Below are 18,158 nucleotides of genomic sequence, written 5' to 3'. Positions count from 1 at the left end.
CGACCATCTAAGGTTGGGATGATTCCTCCACCTGGGATTGTACCTGTTGCTGGAGAGGTCATAATTGTTCTGTTGTGGCTGATTTTGCTGCTGAGGTTGAGGAGGTCTATTGTAGATGTTTGTAGCATAAGCTTCAGGCTATTCAATTGCTTCAGATTGTTGCACAGAAGGGCAAAGGTCTGTGTGGTGGTTGACAGAGGAGCATAAACCACAGAGTCTGGCGACAAGTGCAGATTTTTGATTCATGGCCAGTTGGGTTACCAGGTTAACCAAGGCATCTAGTTTACCTTCAAGCTTCTTAGTCTCAGCTGATGAAGATGAATCTGTGGCTACTTCATGCACTCCTCTAATGACAATAACATCATTTCTGGCACTAAATTGCTGGGAGTTGGAAGCCATCTTCTAAATTAAGTTTTTGGCTTCAGCAGGGGTCATGTCTCCAAGGGCTCCACCACTGGCAGCATCTATCATACTTCTCTCCATGTTACTGAGTCCTTCATAAAAATATTGGAGGAGAAGCTGCTCAGAAATCTGGTGGTGAGGGCAGCTGGCACATAATTTCTTGAACCTCTCCCAGTAATCATATAAGCTCTCTCCACTGAGTTGTCTAATGCCTGAAATATCCTTTCTGATGGTCGTGGTCCTGGAAGCAAGGAAAAACTTTTCTAAGAATACTCTCTTGAGGTCATCCTAGCTCGTGATGGACCGTGGAGCCAGGTAATAAAGCCAGTCCTTTGCCATTCCCTCTAAAGAATGAGAAAAGGCCTTCAGAAATATGTGATCCTCCTGGACATCTGGGGGTTTCATGGTGGAGCAGACAATATGGAATTCTTTCAGATGTTTGTGCGGGTCTTCACCTACAAGGCCATGAAACTTTGGAAGCAAATGGATTAGTCCAGTTTTAAGAACATATGGGACATCCTCATCAGGGTATTGGATGCACAAGCTTTCGTAGGTGAAACCAGGTGCAGCCATTTCCCTTAGAGTCCTCTCACGGGGTGGAGGTCGTGCCATGTTCTCAGAATGTTCAAAATCAGAATGTTCAAAACAATAATGCTCAAAATCACCAATAACAGACTGCTCAGGATGCTTAAAAGGTACTAAATGATGTCTAACTAATATATGAAATGTCCTATCTATCTCAGGATCAAAGGGTTGTAAGTTAGATGGATTGTCTCTAGTCATACACTATATTCAGCATGCACAGCTAGTTGCCTTCTTATGCAAGTAACAGTGTAGGCTTGAACTACAGCTACCATTAAATGATATCCAAATGACTTGAAATTTTGTCAGCAACCTTATAAAATGATGAGAAGATAGCACAAAAAATTTCAAACAAAAATTCAAAGTCTAACTATAGAAGCTAAAAATGATAAGTTGAGAAAAATAAGAGAATAATACTTGGAAAATAAAAAACTTTTGACAAAATTGCAATTTTTGGAAGAAGGAGACCTCAGCCAACCTACGGCGGGCTGCCACTGCATGGGAAATTTTTTTCTATCCCAAATACATATATAATAATGGCAATTCTGATAACCGGAGCAAAAGTTATGGCCGTTTGAAGTTTTGACAAAAATCAAATTTGCTACTTTTTTAGAACTTTCAAATCTGACCAAACTAAGGGCTCCAACTATTTTCCCCATAAAATATGGATCAAAAGAAGTGATCACAAAAAAATTCAGCCAAAAATAACAACTATAGCTACCAAAACAAAAAATCCAAATTAATTCAGCAAGGGTGGTCTCTAAAATGTGTCACTAAGGGATCTCCACTACTACCCTCTTTCCTAGTTCAACAAAAGTGGTCTCTAAATCCGTCGCAAATCACTATTCACAGCAAAACACAAAACTGAAACAGGGGAGGCACTGAACAGAAAAACTAAAACAAAACACCACACTAAACAAAATAACAAGACTCTAAACACACTTAACACAACACGAACACAACACTAACACATACTAACACAATACACGAAAGCATAAAAAAACTAAACATAAAACATAAAGCACTAGCTATTATGAACCTTTGGACACTGGTCCCCGGCAACGGCGCCAAATTTGATCGAGGTCGTACTTGAATCAAATAAACATTAAAATGCAGTAACTAGGAAGTGATCCTAGGTCGTTTCCTAACGAGCAATGATAAACCAAATGTTCATAACAGATAGAAGGAAATAGTAACAAATTGGGGGGCGGGGGGGGGGGGGGGTTGTTTGCTTTTGTAAATTAAACAGCGAGTAAAATTGAATTAGAAAATATCAGAATTAAAATACTTTGCTTCCCCTTGATTCACAAGCAAGTCTCTTATCCTAGGTTGCGAGAATTTATCCTTATTAGTTTAACCACTTAATCCAACCCTAAATTAAATTACTAAGCGAAATTTAACATAAGGCATTCATTGTGTGATTAAGCAACACATACACCAATTACTCATAAATGATCATTAAGCATGAACGTAAATTAAGTGCACAGACAATTAATCAAGCACTAAGCATGCATGAATTAATAGCAACAAATTCAAAGTAATTAGTGAAGAGGAAAACTGAACAGAATTTAACAGTAATAATAGAACCTCAAAGAGAACTGTGCTTGATCCTCAAGAGAAAACAATGCTGGGGACTTAGCCTTCCATTAATCAATAGAGAACGAAATTATAGATTGAAGAACGAAATTTTATTGATAAAACTAAAAGTCAGAACTGGAATTGCCAAAAACGAAAGAAGGAGAAAGAGAAGAGAGAGAGGGTCCTCAAACTAGAGCCTTGGTGCTGTTATATATTTTTAGCCCCAAAGCTTACAAATCTGTTTTAAGTCCAAGCACATAAATAAAATAAAATCTAGACAAGATAAGATTTGATAAAATAAAATCTAGATGAAATAAAATCTAAATAAGATAAGATAAGATAAGATCTAGATGAAATAATATCTAGATTAGATAAAATCTAGATAAGATAAGATTTGATAAAATTGTCTGCTCTCTTCAAGTCCAAGCCCAATTGCTTATAATTCTCCTGAAATTAAATTAAAAACACAAAATTAGTCCAATAGGCCCAAATGATAAAACTGCATAATTAATTTGATAATTAAGGCTAATCAGTAATTAAAATGGTGACAAAAAGGGTTAAGAAATAGAAGAAAATGATGACACATCACTAAGTCATGAAGTGCTAAAAGTGACAGTTAAGCTTAGCTCATCAGTTGGGCTAAGTGCGCATCCACCGCTAAGCGTAGCTTCAGTGCGACAAAAGAATCTGGAAGAACATCAATATCAGGGTTGTGCACTAAGCGTGAGATCAATGCGCTAAGCTTCAGCCAGGCTCAGCGCACAACTAGCGCTAAACTCAAATCCACTTACTCACGCTAAGCGCGAGGGTGGCGCTAAGTGCAACGTCACGGGTTTAGAGCCTATTTAAAGCTGTTTTGTGCAGAATTAGGGCAACAATCCAGAGAATCACCATCACACAGAGAAGTTAGAGCACACCACAACGCTTATTTCGGGAAAAGAGCTCTATAGGCAGCAAGAGGAGCAACTTTTGTAGAGATACCTAGGTTTTGAAATTATAGAGAGATTAGTGAGTTACAGAGTGATATTGAAATGCTGAGAAGAGGAGGAGGGATCCCCCTTCTTGTGTAAGGAGCAATTATTCTCTACTCTTAATCTCATTATTGTTAGGGTTTTTCTGTAATGGTTGGCTAAACACCCTTGTTGGGGATTTCTAAAGAACAACTAATGCAATTACTTTAATATCTAATTGATTGTGTTTCTTGTGTTCAATGCTTCTTTTAGTGCTTAAATTTTGTATGCTCTTGGTCTGACCAACCATTTGTATGCATAGTTAGGTGACTTTAGCATTGGAAAATGTATTGTTGCCTTAGAACTTGAATGAAACAGGATTGAAACTTAGTCTTAAATGAGGGATCTGCGGATTAAGTTTGGTTTTAAATATGCTATTACAATAATGCTGTTTGGTCTAAGTCTAGTCCAACAAGAGGGATCTAAGGACAAAGCTTAGGCTAAATTAGTCTAAACTTTCATAAGCTATTTAAGCTGAGTCTAGTCTAACAAAAGGGATCTAGGGACGAAACTTAGTTTAAGTTAGTCTAAACCTAGGAGGGTTGTCTAAATTGAGCCTAGTCCAACAAGAGGGATCTAAGGACAAAGCTTGGATTGATTTAGCCTAATTAGGGATCGAGGTTTAGTAATTTAGGCTACAACATATAACACAAAAGCGTGATTGATTAGAGAAACATCTTTATATACATCAGCTGGTTTGTTAGAAGACCCAACACCTTTACCTACTGTTGTCAATCTTACTTGTAATTTTTATTGTTTTTATCCTAGACTTAGTTTAATTCTATTTTAAACCATCAATTATGAATGTTTATTTCAACAATGCCTTATTTCTGAATTCAACCCTGTCTAATACTAGTTCCCTGAGTTCGATACTTGGATTTATCCATTTTAGTTTTAAATACTTGGCGACCCGTTGCGCTTTCCGGCAAACTGGATTTCCCTTGAACATATTTGTATAAAGAAAAATTGGACCAAAAAGTAACTGCGGGGGAAATCCAACAAAGTATTTATGGCGCCGTTGCCGGGGAGCTAGATTTAAGAAGAGTTTAGTTCAATTTTATGGCATTGCTGTATATTTTTCTCTTTGATTCATTGATTCTTTCGTTCATATTTTAGTTACCATACATTCATTGTTCTTTTGAACTGGATAATTGTTGTTATATTTTCGTGTATGCAAAGAAGATCTACTGTAGATGATTTGATCCCCATTGATTTGGAGATTAATGCCACTTGTAGAAGGCGTAATTCAGAGAGAATCAAATTTTTTTTACAGGATTTAGAAGCAGCAGCAACTCCAGAAGAAGAAACTCGATCTTTTGAGGCATCTTCTAGTTTTCCTATTGCAGGGAATTCTCATATAGAACATGTTGAAGATGCCATCATGGCTAAAGAGCCAAGAAGAGTAACCCTGGAGGATTATTCAAGTTCTACTGTGCCATAATTTTTCACCAGTATTGCACAGCCAGAAGTTCAAGCTCAAACAATTACATATCCTCCTTCTTTGATACAGCTAATTCAAAATAATTTGTTTCATGGTCTACCCAATGAAGACCCTTATGCTTACTTGGCCACCTATATAGAGATATGAAATACTATCAGGCTGGCGGGTGTGCCTGCGGATGAAATCAGGTTGAGTCTATTCTCATTTTCTTTAGCTGAAGAAGCTAAGAGATGGCTCCGTTCTTTTAAAGGAAACAACCCGAAGTCATGGGATGAAGTGGTAGAAGAGTTCTTAAAGAAGTACTTCCCTGAATCGAAGACTGCAAAAGGCAAAGCTGCCATCTCTTCCTTCCACCAGTTTCCAGATGAATTGTTAAGTGAGGCACTTGAAAGATTCAGAGGTTTATTGCGGAAGACTCCCACTCACGGTTTTTCAGAACCAATACAAATCAATATATTTATAGATGGGTTGAGAACACAATCTAAGCACCTCTTGGATGCTTCAATTGGGGGTAAGATCAAAATGAAGACCCCTAACGAAGCAATGGACTTAATTAAAAGCATGGCTGCTAGTGACATAGCCATTTTGAGAGATCAAGCCCATATTCCTACCAAGAAGAGTTTATTGGAGCTAACCTCACAGGACGCTCTGTTGGTACAAAACATGTTGCTATCCAAGCAACTAAAGACATTAACAGAAACACTCAATAAGTTGCCAACTCAGCTTCATTCTGCACAAACTTCACATTCTTCTATTTTGTAGGTTGCAGGATGTACAATTTGTGGTGGAGCTCATGAATCTGGATGTTGTATCCCAAATGAAGAGAAAATTGCACATGAAGTTAATTATGTGGGGAATCAGCCTAGAGGCAACTTCAATACAAGTGGATTTCCAGGATTTCAAAACAACCAGTAGTATCAACAGCAGAGATAGTGGAAAAATCACTCGGGTAACCAACTCAACAAAGACCAAGGTGGTTCCTCTTCAAGGCCACAACAGCAGATGCCAAGTCTCTATGATCGAACCACGAAGCTGGAAGAGACTCTAGCTTAATTCATGCAAGTGTCAATGTCTAACCAAAAGAGCACCGAGTCTGCAATTAAGAATCTGGAAGTCCAGGTGGGCTAGCTTGCAAAGCAGTTAGCTGAAAGACCATCCAACAGCTTTATAGCAAACACAGAGAAAAATCCTAAAGAAGAGTGCAAAGCTATGATGACTAGAAGCAGAATGGCGAATAAAGCAGAGGAAAGTAGAGCTGATCAGAAGTTGGAGGGATTTAAACAACAGCTGGCTGATGAACTAGTGCTGGAATCGGTTGGTGATTTAGTTGAACTTGAAGAAATTGTTGAGGAAGCAGAAGGTGATGAAGAAGGAGAGACACCAATAAGAGACTGTCAAGAGAGAATAAAGAAGAAGGAAGCAAAAAAAAGAAGAAGAAATAAAAGAAGAAGAAGAAGAAAAAGAAAAAAAAGTTGAAAAATGAAAAACAAAAAGATAAGGTTGTTGAGACTAAGAAGAAGAAGGGCAAGAGTGATCCTAACATAGAAAAGAAGAAATAGGTTATTCCTATTGAATGCAAGGAGGTACCTTATCTGTTGGTACCCTCTTGGAAAGATAAATAGCGACATTTGTCCAGATTTCTTGATATTTTCAAGAAATTGGAAATTAGCTTGTCTTTTGGAGAAGCACTTCAGAAATGCCCCTCTATGCCAAATTTTTGAAGGATATGTTAACCAAGAAGAACCGATACATCCATAGTGACAGAATTGTTGTGGAAGGTAACTGTAGTGCTGTTGTTCAACACATTCTTCCACCCGAGCACAAAGATCCGGGAGTTGTCATGATACTGTGTTCTATTGGTGAGGTCGTTGTAGGCAAAGCTCTCATAGACTTGGGAGCCAGTATCAATTTAATGCCTCTCTCCATGTGCCGATGACTTGGAGAGATAGAGATAATGCCCCCACGCATGACCCTTCAGTTAGCTGACCGCTCCATCACAAGGCCATATGGAGTCATTGAAGATGTTTTGGGGAAGGTTAAGCACCTTATATTTCCAGCTGATTTCATTGTCATAGATATAGAAGAGGATGCTAACATTCCTTTCATTCTTGGCCGCCCATTCATGTCTACTGCAAGTTGTGTGGTAGACATGGGGAAGAAGATGTTGCAGATGGGCATAGAAGATTAGAAGATCAGCTTTGATTTGTTCCATGAGGACAAAGATCCACCTAGCCAAAATGTCTGTCTTAAAGTGCATGTAATGGAGGAAAGGAGACTTGAGAAGAAGGTCCTTGAAGTAGGAACTTTGTTGGATCCTGGATAACAGGATGATGTGTCAAGCTAATGACGTTAAAAGAGCGCTTACTGGGAGGCAACCCAACTTTTCTTTCCCTTTCCTATTTTTCATTCTTATCTTTTGCATGTAGTTAGGATACCTTTCTTGTGATTGTGATTAATTTCAGCTTGTTTAGTAATGAACAAGGGGTTTTAAGCTTGTGTGAAAAGACAGACAAAAAAAGACTTAAGCAAAATTTTTGCAATTGTCTATCTGCTAAGCGCAGACCTTGCGCTAAGCGCTCAGTCTTCACGCGCTAAGCCGAGCTTGCTCGCACTAAGCGCAGAGACCCCTGATTGGTTGGTTGAATAGTTCAGCTAAGCGCACATCACTGTGCTAAGCCCAACATCTTCACTGTAATTGAACCTTAATCAGTGGGCTTAGCGTGGATGATGCGCTAAGTGCCACTTCTTCTCTGGAAAAATATTATTGTAGTAGCGCTAAGCGCGCTATCTTGAGCTAAGCCCCAGATCCATTCTAGAATATGAGCTTTCAAGCTGGGCTTAGTGGGGTAGGAAGCGCTAAGCGCCAATCTCTTACTATTTTTTAATTCTGGGAAGTGCGCTTAGCGCGCCTATTGCCCTAAGCCTAAACTACCCTCTGTAAGTTGAAGTTTGATTGCGCGCTAAGCCTCACATCTCAGGCTAAGCGCATATTGCAGAAAATTTTGTGTTGCATAAAGCGCTAAGTGCAGCCTGTTGCGCTAAGCCCTAGATGTTCACTGGACTTTACAACTTCAAGTTGGGCTTAGCGCGAGGTTAGGCTATGCGCTTGGGTTTTTAAACTTAAACGTCACGTGGGCATGCTAAGCGCTGATGTACGCTAAGCGCGCCATACGAATTTCAATTTTTAAAAATCAAATGCAGAGGCACTTTGGGTGCTACCTTTACACCTAAGCCTCTGTACCCTCCTAACTCTGAGATAATGTGCTTCCCTTTTACATGCTTATTCTAACTTCCCTCATTTCCTTGATTCATTCTACATTCCAACCACAATCCAAGTACGTGAGTACTTTTCCATTTCCATTTTTTTTGTGCTTCAAATCATAGGATAGATGATTTCTTGCTTTCTTAGTTAGTATTGTTATTAGGTTAAGGCTACTAGCTTTAGGGTTAGTCATTTTAGGATTTTAGGTAACTTAGAAGCCCTTTAAGGGAAATGTGGCTGAAAGGGGTGAAGACCCCTGTGGTTTTGTTTGGAAATCACGATGAACGCACTAAGTGCACCTTTTGCGCTTAGCCTGTTCATCACAACTATTAAAATTTTGGATTTCCAGATGAATGCGCTAAGCGGACCATGTCGCGCTAAGCGCGTTCATCCCTAATAATGAACGAAAGTGATAAGCCCGCTAAGCGCGTTTGTGCATTATGCGGGACTAGTGTTCAGAAATTAAGATTTTGAGAATTTTTGTTCAGCGCTAAGCCTGACATGTCAGGCTAAGTGCCACTATGCTTCTGTAGTTTTCCTTTGAATAAGGCTAAGTGAAGGTGCTGCGCTAAGCACTTGTTGTGTGTTGAGGAGGTTGAGCTAAGCGCCCTACTGCGCTAAGCTCAACTCTCTCACTATCTCTTAAGTTTTTGTAGTTAGGCTAAGTGCGCCCTGTGCGCTAAGCTTGAGTGTCATTCTGAAGAGGTTGAGCTAAGCACGCCATGCTGCACTAAGCTCAGACTCTCTTCTGTTTTGAAAATTGTAGACCTAGGCTAAGCTCAGCTCGCTGCGTTAAGCTTAATCTACAGAAAAATATTTTGTGTCTTCAGGCTAAGCGCGAGTCTACTGCACTTAGCCCCTGAGTAAAATTTTATGAGGCGCGCTAAGCTCAACCTGCTGCGCTAAGCGCCCAGTCAAAACTTTCGTTTTATTTTTTATGTTTTTGTTGAAAATAACCTATGCTAATCTCTTGTGTTTTGTCTTATATTTTGCAGATGGCATCAAAAAAGGAAGGCTCCTTCTACACCTTCCCAAGTTAGATTTGATCGGTCTAGGTTCACATCTCAAGAAGCTTGGGAGAGGTATATCAATATTGTGGTGCCTAGGAAACTACTACTAGAGAAGAATGTGGTAGTTTATTACACTGAGTTCGATGAGTTCAAGGAGGAACTCGAGAGAAGACATTGGGATGAGGAGTTGACTGATTTTACTGATAGTAGCATAGATGTCGCCATTGTGAAGGAATTTTACACGAACCTCTATGACCCCGAGGATAAATCACCTAAGTAGGTGAGGGTGAGAGGTCATTTGGTGAAATATGATGAAGATACTTTGAATACCTTTCTGAAGACCCAAGTGATTGTGGAAGAGGGGTAAAATTTGTGCGCTTATTCTAGGTTTGCACTCCTAAGGCTTAATCCTCAGGAGTTGGCGGCTAAGCTCTATATCCCAGGGAGTGGATTCAAGCTAAATGTTGATGGTCAGCCGTTGAAGATATTAAGGAAGAACATGACCACTTTAGCTCAAACATGGAGTGTTCTTTCCTTCTCTAACCTGATTCCTACCTCCCATACATCTGACGTCACATTGGCAGAGCCAAGTTAATTTATGGCATCATTATGAAGATGGATATGAATGTGGGGTACCTCATCTCCCACCAAATCTCTCTTACTGCACATCATGATACATCCAGACTTGGATTCCCTGGCTTGATCACAACTCTATGCAAGGCCAGAGGAGTCCAATCAGATTCTAGATCCCTGGAGAGCCTGAGCCCTGCCATTAACTTGGCATATATTAAGAAGAATTGTTGGAATCTAGATGATCCAACAGTGACATTTAGAGGGCCAAGGAAGGCCAGGGGTAAGAGATCAGAGGTCCCCACTACTTCAGCACCACCAGAGACAACAACTCCTTCTTCTTCCACAGCTCCAGCACCTTCTATTTCGACTCCATCATAGACCCAAGTCATTCCTGCTCCATCTACATTCCTGCTTCTAGCTCCTTTATCTGCAGGACCATCAGACTTTGTATTTACACCACAAATGCTTCATTCCATGCTCCAGAGCTTACGTAGGGGGCAGGCCATTATCATGCAGAGCCTTCAGGGCTTGGGCCTGCCATCCATCATGAGCATGGATGAGTTTGACGCTCAGGTGGGGCCTCCGCAGCCCAGGAGCCTGAACCAGAGGAGCCAGCAGCAATAGCAGAGGAGGAGGATGAGCTCACTCCTCCTGAGCCCTTCTATTTTGATGCAGGTGTATACATGGCTCAGGAGTGTAGAAGCAAAGCTTCCAAGATTATTTTGATGATGCCAAAGATTATTAAAGATCCATTCAAACAAGATTAAATAAATCAAGAAGATTCAAGTGAAGATTCAAGAGAAGACTCAAGATATGCAAGAACCTCAAGAAAAGCATCAAGATAAGTATAAAAATAATTTTTCAAAGAAAAGATTGAATAGCACAATTTGTCCAAAGGAATTTTTCAAAGAAAAATCTTTTACCAGAGTTTTTAGTTTATGGTAATCGATTATCATAAGGCAGTAATCGATTACCGGAATAATTGTTTTACAAAGTAGTAATTGATTACCATGAGCATGTAATCGATTACCAATGTTTTTGAAACGTTGAATTTCAAATCTCGAGAGTCACAACTTGTGACAAAATATTTTCAAAATAATGTAATCGATTACCAATGGTTTTTGAACGTTGGATTTCAAACCTCAACATAAAGAGTCACAACTTTTGATAAAATAAACTGTGTAATCGATTACACCATAATGGTAATTGATTACCAATGACTGGTTTTGAAAAATAAATTGCCAAGTTTTTTCCAAGAGTCACAACTTCTAAAGTGACTGGTTTTTGAAGAAATTGCCAAGAGTCACAACTTTCTTAAAGTGACTGGTTTTGAAGAAATTGTCAAAAGTCACAACTTTTAACATGGTTTCTTCAAGAGCCATCAAATGGCTATAAATATGTGACCATGGCACGAATTTCAAAATGCTTATGATTATTCTGAACATCTTTCTAAAAGTTTTTGTTCAACACTTACTTTGTCAAGAAAAGTTCATTAGGCAAAAACTTGTGCTATTCTATTTTCTTCCTCTCCTCCATTCTTACAAAAAGCTTTTCAAGAGACCTACTTCTGGTGACTGTTTTCAAGAGAAGGTCTTCTTGGTTGCAAACACTGAACATAAGGGACCAACGTTCCTTGGGTTCATTGTAAGAAGCAGGATTTGCTTCTTGGTTGATCACTGGACACAAAAGACCAACGTCTTTTGGGTTCATTGCAAGAAGTGGGTATAACTTCTTGGTTGTTATCACTGGACACAAGGGACCAACATTCCTTGGGGTTCATTGCAAGAAGTGGGAATAACTTCTTGGTTTTAATCACTGAACACAAAGGAGGGAAGTCCTTTGTGGTTCATTGCTTGTAAAGGATTTTACAAGGATAGTGGAAATCTCAAGCGGGTTGCTTGGGAACTGGATGTAGGCACGGGTTGTGGATGAACAAGTATAAATCCAATTTTGCATTCTCTCTTCCCTTAATCTCTTTTACTTTCTGTTGTGTTTATATTTCTTTAAGTTTACTTCTCCTTATTTATTATTCGAGTAACTTACAAATAAAGAAATAATTGAATCTAAGGAATATCTAAGAAAGGGAAATTTTCAATTAGGAATAGTCAACGAAATCTTAATTCAACCGCCCCCCCCCCCTTCTTAAAATTTCTAAGGCCACTTGTCTAAAAAGGAGAAGGAGACTTCCATAGACTAGATCCCAGAGCCATCCCCAGTACCCATACCTGATGATTCCATGCCATTTGCACTAGCATCTGAGCTAGAGCAGCCTATCCCTCAGGATTCACCAGCTGCTCAGGTGTTGGATCTCAATGAGCATGCACAAGAGTAGGACATTTAAATTTGTGCATTTTGAACAATTTAGTTTATTTCAGTTATTTTATGATTTATGTTCAGTCATTTAAATTTCAGTGTTTATGTTTCAGTTCTTTAAATTTCAGTACTTTGAGTTGATTGCTTGTACAGAAAGCTTGTTTGAATAGTGAACTGGTTGAATTTGATATGCAGTGGATTGTTTTGTATGAAATGAGTGTCTATGAATGATTTGAATGAGAAACTGTATGATTTGAGTGGATTGGAATGATTAGATAATTGTTTTGATCAAGCTTGGAGCCATTAAATGAGAATGAGCATGTGATTGGAATTATGACTAAAAATGTTAGTTAGTTTGTCAAATTGATTGTGAAGGAATGCATTGACCGTATCCCGGTGAGAGTGTGATCCTTAAATTTTGAGAGAAACTACTATCATTTAGTAGTGATTTTTGCATGAATCTCTGAAGTATGGACTAAATGCATGAAATTGAGGATGATGAAGGCCATGTTTGATTGTGATAACCACTTAAGCAAAAAGCTGACCACATGCTTGAATGATTTATCCTTTGCACCCAGTTTGAGCTGAATTAATTATTGATTGATTGAACCCTGAGCCTATACAGTGTTATCTCCTGCTACCTTGACTTAGGTTGTAGGTGAGCATCATCCACAGGAAGCGTGGTTCAAAGCAAATTTGTCCCAAATTTGGGGGAGTAATTATCAAGGTAAATTTGTTCCAAATTTGGGGGAGGCACTGGGTAAGAATTGAAATGGTCAAAGTAAATAGCATACACACACTATTTATGTAGATACACATAATGTCTTTGTATATATTGTGTTAAAAAAAACTATAAGTACAAATGAAATTAATAATTATGTATTTTGCAAAGTAATGAATGAAAAAGTGAAGGTTTATCTATGAATGAATGCTCTCCTAGAACCTAAGCTTTTGAATCCTAGAAAAACCATGATTTTGTGTGTTCATTGTTGTATGATATGAGATGAAATGCAAAGGTTGAGACTTGTGTTAGTTGTTTATGATGGAATGAGCCTAAGCACTTGAGCTTGAGTGAAACAATGACTGTGAGGTTTTGGTTGATGATCCTTCCTTGATTTCTGCTATCCTTACTAGCTTATTCCAGTTGTGGTTTTAATGTGTATGTTCCTATCTTTGGAAAGCTACAAGTTTGTGAAAAGCAATTGTTTGAAGCAGTCCATGATATTCAGTTCATATGGTTGAATTCTCTGTGAAGCAAACACCATTTTCAGTGATCACTGTAGTTTGTCATTTAAGGACAAGTGAATTGTTCTTTCTTTGCTTGAGGACAAGCAAAACTATAAATTTGGGGGAGTTTGTTAGTTGTCTTATACGACTAACTTTTGTATAGAAAGCATTTTCCAAAAACTTGTATAGTTCCCCCAATTTATGGTTATTTAGTAGTAGTTTGTAAATAAATATTGTTTTATTGTTAAAGCTGTCTCTAGAATATTTCCATTGGATTTAATGATGAAATCTATGCAATTTCAGGTGAAAAAAAAGGCTAAGTCATGAAGTGCTAAAAGTGTCAGTTGAGCTTAGCTCATCAGTTAGGCTAAGCGCGCATCCACCGCTAAGCGCAGCTTTAGCGCGACAGAAGAATCTGACAGAGCATCAATATCAAGGTCGCGCGCTAAGTGTGAGATCAGTGCGCTAAGCGCAGCAGTTGTCTTTAGCCAGGCTCAGCGCACGACTGACGCTAAGCTCAAATCCACTTACTCGCGCTAAGCGTGAGGGTGGCACTAAGCGCAACGTCGCGGGTTCAGAGCCTATTTAAATTTGTTTTGTGCAGAATTAGGGCAACAATCCAAAGAATCACCATCAAACAGAGAAGTCAGAGCACACCATAGTGCCTATTTCGGGAAAAGAGCTCTGGAGGCAGCAAGAGGAGCAGCTTTTGCAAAGATACCTAGGTTTTGTAATTAGAGAGAGATTAGTGAGTTACAGAGTGATTGTGAAATGCTGAGAAGAGGAGGAGGGATCCCCCTTCTTGTGTAAGGAGCAATTATTCTCTACTCTTAATCTCATTATTGTTAGGGTTTTTCTGTAATGACTGGCTAAACACCCTTGTTGGGGATTTCTAAAGAACAACTTATGCAATTACTTTAATATCTAATTGATTGTGTTTCTTGTGTTCAATGCTTCTTTCAGTGCTTAAATTTTGTATGCTCTTGGTTCGATCAACCAGTTGTGTGCATAGTTAGGTGACTTTGGAATTGGGAAATGTATTCTTGCCTTAGAACTTGAATGAAGCAGGATTGAAACTTAGTCTTAAATGAGGGATCTACGGATTAAGTTTGGTTTTAAATATGTTGTTACAATAATGTTGTTTGGTCTAAGTCTAGTCCAACAAGAGGGATCTGAGGACAAAGCTTAGGCTGAATTAGTCTAAACTTTCATAAGCTATTTAAGCTGAGTCTAGTCCAACAAGAGGGATATGAGGATGAAACTTAGTTTAAGTTAGTCTAAACCTCGGAGGGTTGTCTAAATCGAGCCTAGTCCAACAAGAGGGATCTAAGGACGAATCTTGGATTGATTTAGCCTAATCAGGGATCGAGGATTAGTAATTTAGGCTACAACGTAGAACACAAAAACATGATTGATTAGAGAAACATCTTTATATACATCATCTGGTTTGTTAGAAAGGCCTAACACCTTTACCTACTAATATCAATCTTACTTACTTGCAATTTTTACTGTTTTTAGCCTAGACTGAGTTTAATTCTTTTTTAAACCATCAATTATCAATGTTTCTTTCAACAATGCCTTATTTCTGAATTCAACCCTGTCTAATAATAGTTCCCTAAGTTCGATACTTGGATTCATTTGTTTTAATTTTAAATACTTGGTGACCCGGTGCGCTTTCTGGCAAACTGGATTTCCCTTGAACATATTTGTATAAAGAAAAATTGAACCAAAAAGTAACTGCGGGGGAAATCCAACAGTACTCTGACACACAATTTACTCACTAATATCCATTTTTTATCTCATTTTACATTACTGACATTACATATATCGATGACATGATATTATGTTGATGTGGCACTTGTTGATGCCATTATGTTGACTGACATGTGACACTCTCTACCCTGACATAGATATATATATATATATATATATATATATATATATATATATATATATATAATATCATACATGAAAATTCAAAATTAATTAAAGAGATTTTATTCAATAAACATAAAAGAGTTCACGTGAGTAAAAGGTTCACATCCATGTTAATCATCAAATTAAAAACTTATCAAATAAGGCTATGAAACACATCTATGGCTCAAAATAAGGCCGTCCAATTTTTACAAAAAGAAACAAGTTAAGCAACGAAATAACATAAAGTAACATATTCATAACATTATGCAAATAATATAGAAACCTATGTCCCAATGCCACATTCTATCAAAGCGTTGTATCCCAGCGTCCTCTACCACGAGGTTCTTTAAAGTCATCGACCTAACCATCTGCTCCCACGAACACAAGGTTTGAGATCATCACAGGATCCAAACATAAACAATACACAAGGAGTGAATTATCACATTTCTAAATAGGTAGATATAAGCACACAGACACACACATATAGTATAAGTATAACAAGCTTAACTTAGCATAATTCGCATCATTTTACCACTCATTGCGTAACATCACTTGTCCCAAGTTTAATCACAAAATCACATTCCATACCTTCACATTAATCACGTGTTCAGAACAACACATCTCAAGTATAACACAACATATCACACTCACACAATTCATTACCCACCATCACATAACAAGTCATAATAGTTATTACACATGCGTTATGCAACAGATACACTAAGACTCAATCCTATATGCAATGTAGTATCTGTAATTCTGATACTGGGGACAGATGTCATACAGGATGTCACGACATCACGCTTCAGAACATGCAGATTGTATGTGTCCGTATGAACAGATTTAAACAAGTAAATAACACAAGAGAATTGTTAACCCAGTTCGGTGCAACCTCACCTACATCTGGGGGCTACCAAGCCAGGGAGGAAATCCACTAAAATAGTGTTAGTTCAAGGTCTAACAGCCACTGTTTACAACCTTCTCACCTAACCACTACCCGTGCGATCTCTACCTAAGAGCCACTCTTAGATATGAGAAACCCCGCTCACTCCCTCTCACTCACTCTCCTGAGTTTACAATTATATCAAAGACACACCAGAGATCAACTCTGAACAAAAGAGATCAACTCCACACACTAGAGATCAACTCTACACAAAAGGGATCAACCCTACACACTAGAGATCAACTCTACACACTCAGGTCCAACACTTGATGTTAGGGTACCATCAAGGTGGCTCACAAAACACTCAAGTCCCAAAACTCACAAAATAACTCTTCAATCCCGGACTTGGTACAGAACTCGTGCAGCCTCCATGATTATATAGCAATGTGCGTTTCTGGGCTGCAACTCCTTGTGCTGGATGAGATCTATCATTCTTCCTGAAAATCTGCAGTTAAAGAACTAAAAGATAACGTTTGATCTTTTAGTTTGAATCTTTAATCTTTAATCTTTAATCCCTGAACGAACTCTTCTAGTTTGTAATTCGAACTTTAATGATCTTTTAATTCGTTCCTAAAGATAGATCATCTAATCTTTTGCTAACTGCACAATAATCTGTTAAAGATATAACAGATTTATGTGTCCAGTATTTTCGGGCAAGATGTCAGGACATCGTATCCGACATCGTGGATCCTGCAGCTTCAATGCTTCATTTGACATTTTATCTTGACTTATGCATTGTGCAGCAACTCCAGTATTTTCGGGCAGGATGTCAGGACATTGTATCCGACATCGTGGATCCTGCAACTTCAATTCTTCATTTGATATTTTATCTTGCCTTGTGCATTGTGCAGCCCGATCTTATTCCTTGACATAACGTTGGACATCATGTGCAGCAACTCCAGCTTTCCTTCATTGTCTAAGTGCTTATGTTTTAACAAAATCTTAGCCAATCTTTTAAAACTCCGTAGAGCTAAGCACTAACAATCTCCCCCTTTGGCAAATTTTGTCTAAAACATACTTAGACACTTCCTGAGCAGGTACGAGCAGTTATGCAAGTGGGATCAGCAACTTCCATTATCAGAGTAATCAAGCACAGCGGAAATTCTTCAAGTTGCAAATCTACAAGTCTTCTCCAGGATGTCAAGACATCTCACGTGACATCAGCTTTCTGCTCCTGCTCCCCCTGTCTTCATGCTTACTGCAGCATCTTCTATCAGCTACTAGTCTTTTCAGGATGTCAAGACATCTCATGTGACATCACCATTCTGCTCCCCCTGTCTCCATGCTCTTACTGCAGCATCTTCTATCAGCTAGTAGCTTACACCAGTCATCATCAGCAGCAGCAGCAGTCTCCCCCTCAAGATCATATACATACAACTCCCCCTCAAGATCATGAATCATGCATACATCGTATCCTACTGCCATACATCATACATAGTATCCTACTACTCAAAATCATGCATAATAGCAAGCATAATACTATTACTCCCCCTTTTTAGACAGAATTTGACAAAAGTAGAATGCATGAACTTAAGGTGCAAATATTACAGACCAATAACAATCAATTGTTCAAAGGGACATGCCCCTTTAGAAAGTAAAAATAAAGGTCTGATGATCATGGGGTGGCTTCAGAATCATCATCATCTGATTCTGTTTCTTCTGCTGCATCTTCCTCTTCCTCAGCTGCCTCTTCTTGCTCAGCTGGATCTTCTTCTTCCTCAGCTGCTTCACCATCATCAATGCCACTGTCTGTGAGTCTTTCGATTAGCCGTTCCAGCTCCATTTTCTTCTCTGTGGTGGCTTTGATGGTTGCTTCCAGCACCTTGCATGTGTCCTTGAGTTCAGCAATCAGAGCATCCTTGGACACAGCACCTGAAGCAGCAGCTTTCCCTGATGTCGA

General features: G+C 38.7%; 1 non-coding gene across 1 annotated transcript; it reads left to right on the top strand.

Moving 5' to 3' along the window:
• Positions 1 to 529: 529 nt before the first annotated feature.
• Positions 530 to 636, top strand: LOC114411003. Its single transcript, XR_003666390.1, has one exon. It is a non-coding gene; the product is annotated as a small nucleolar RNA R71 (small nucleolar RNA).
• Positions 637 to 18,158: the final 17,522 nt, after the last annotated feature.

This window comes from Glycine soja, chromosome 4 (assembly GCF_004193775.1).
Source record: "Glycine soja cultivar W05 chromosome 4, ASM419377v2, whole genome shotgun sequence".
Lineage (NCBI taxonomy): Eukaryota > Viridiplantae > Streptophyta > Magnoliopsida > Fabales > Fabaceae > Glycine > Glycine soja.
The sequence above is the reverse complement of the archived record's forward strand: the minus strand, read 5'-3'. Positions and strand labels throughout refer to the sequence as shown.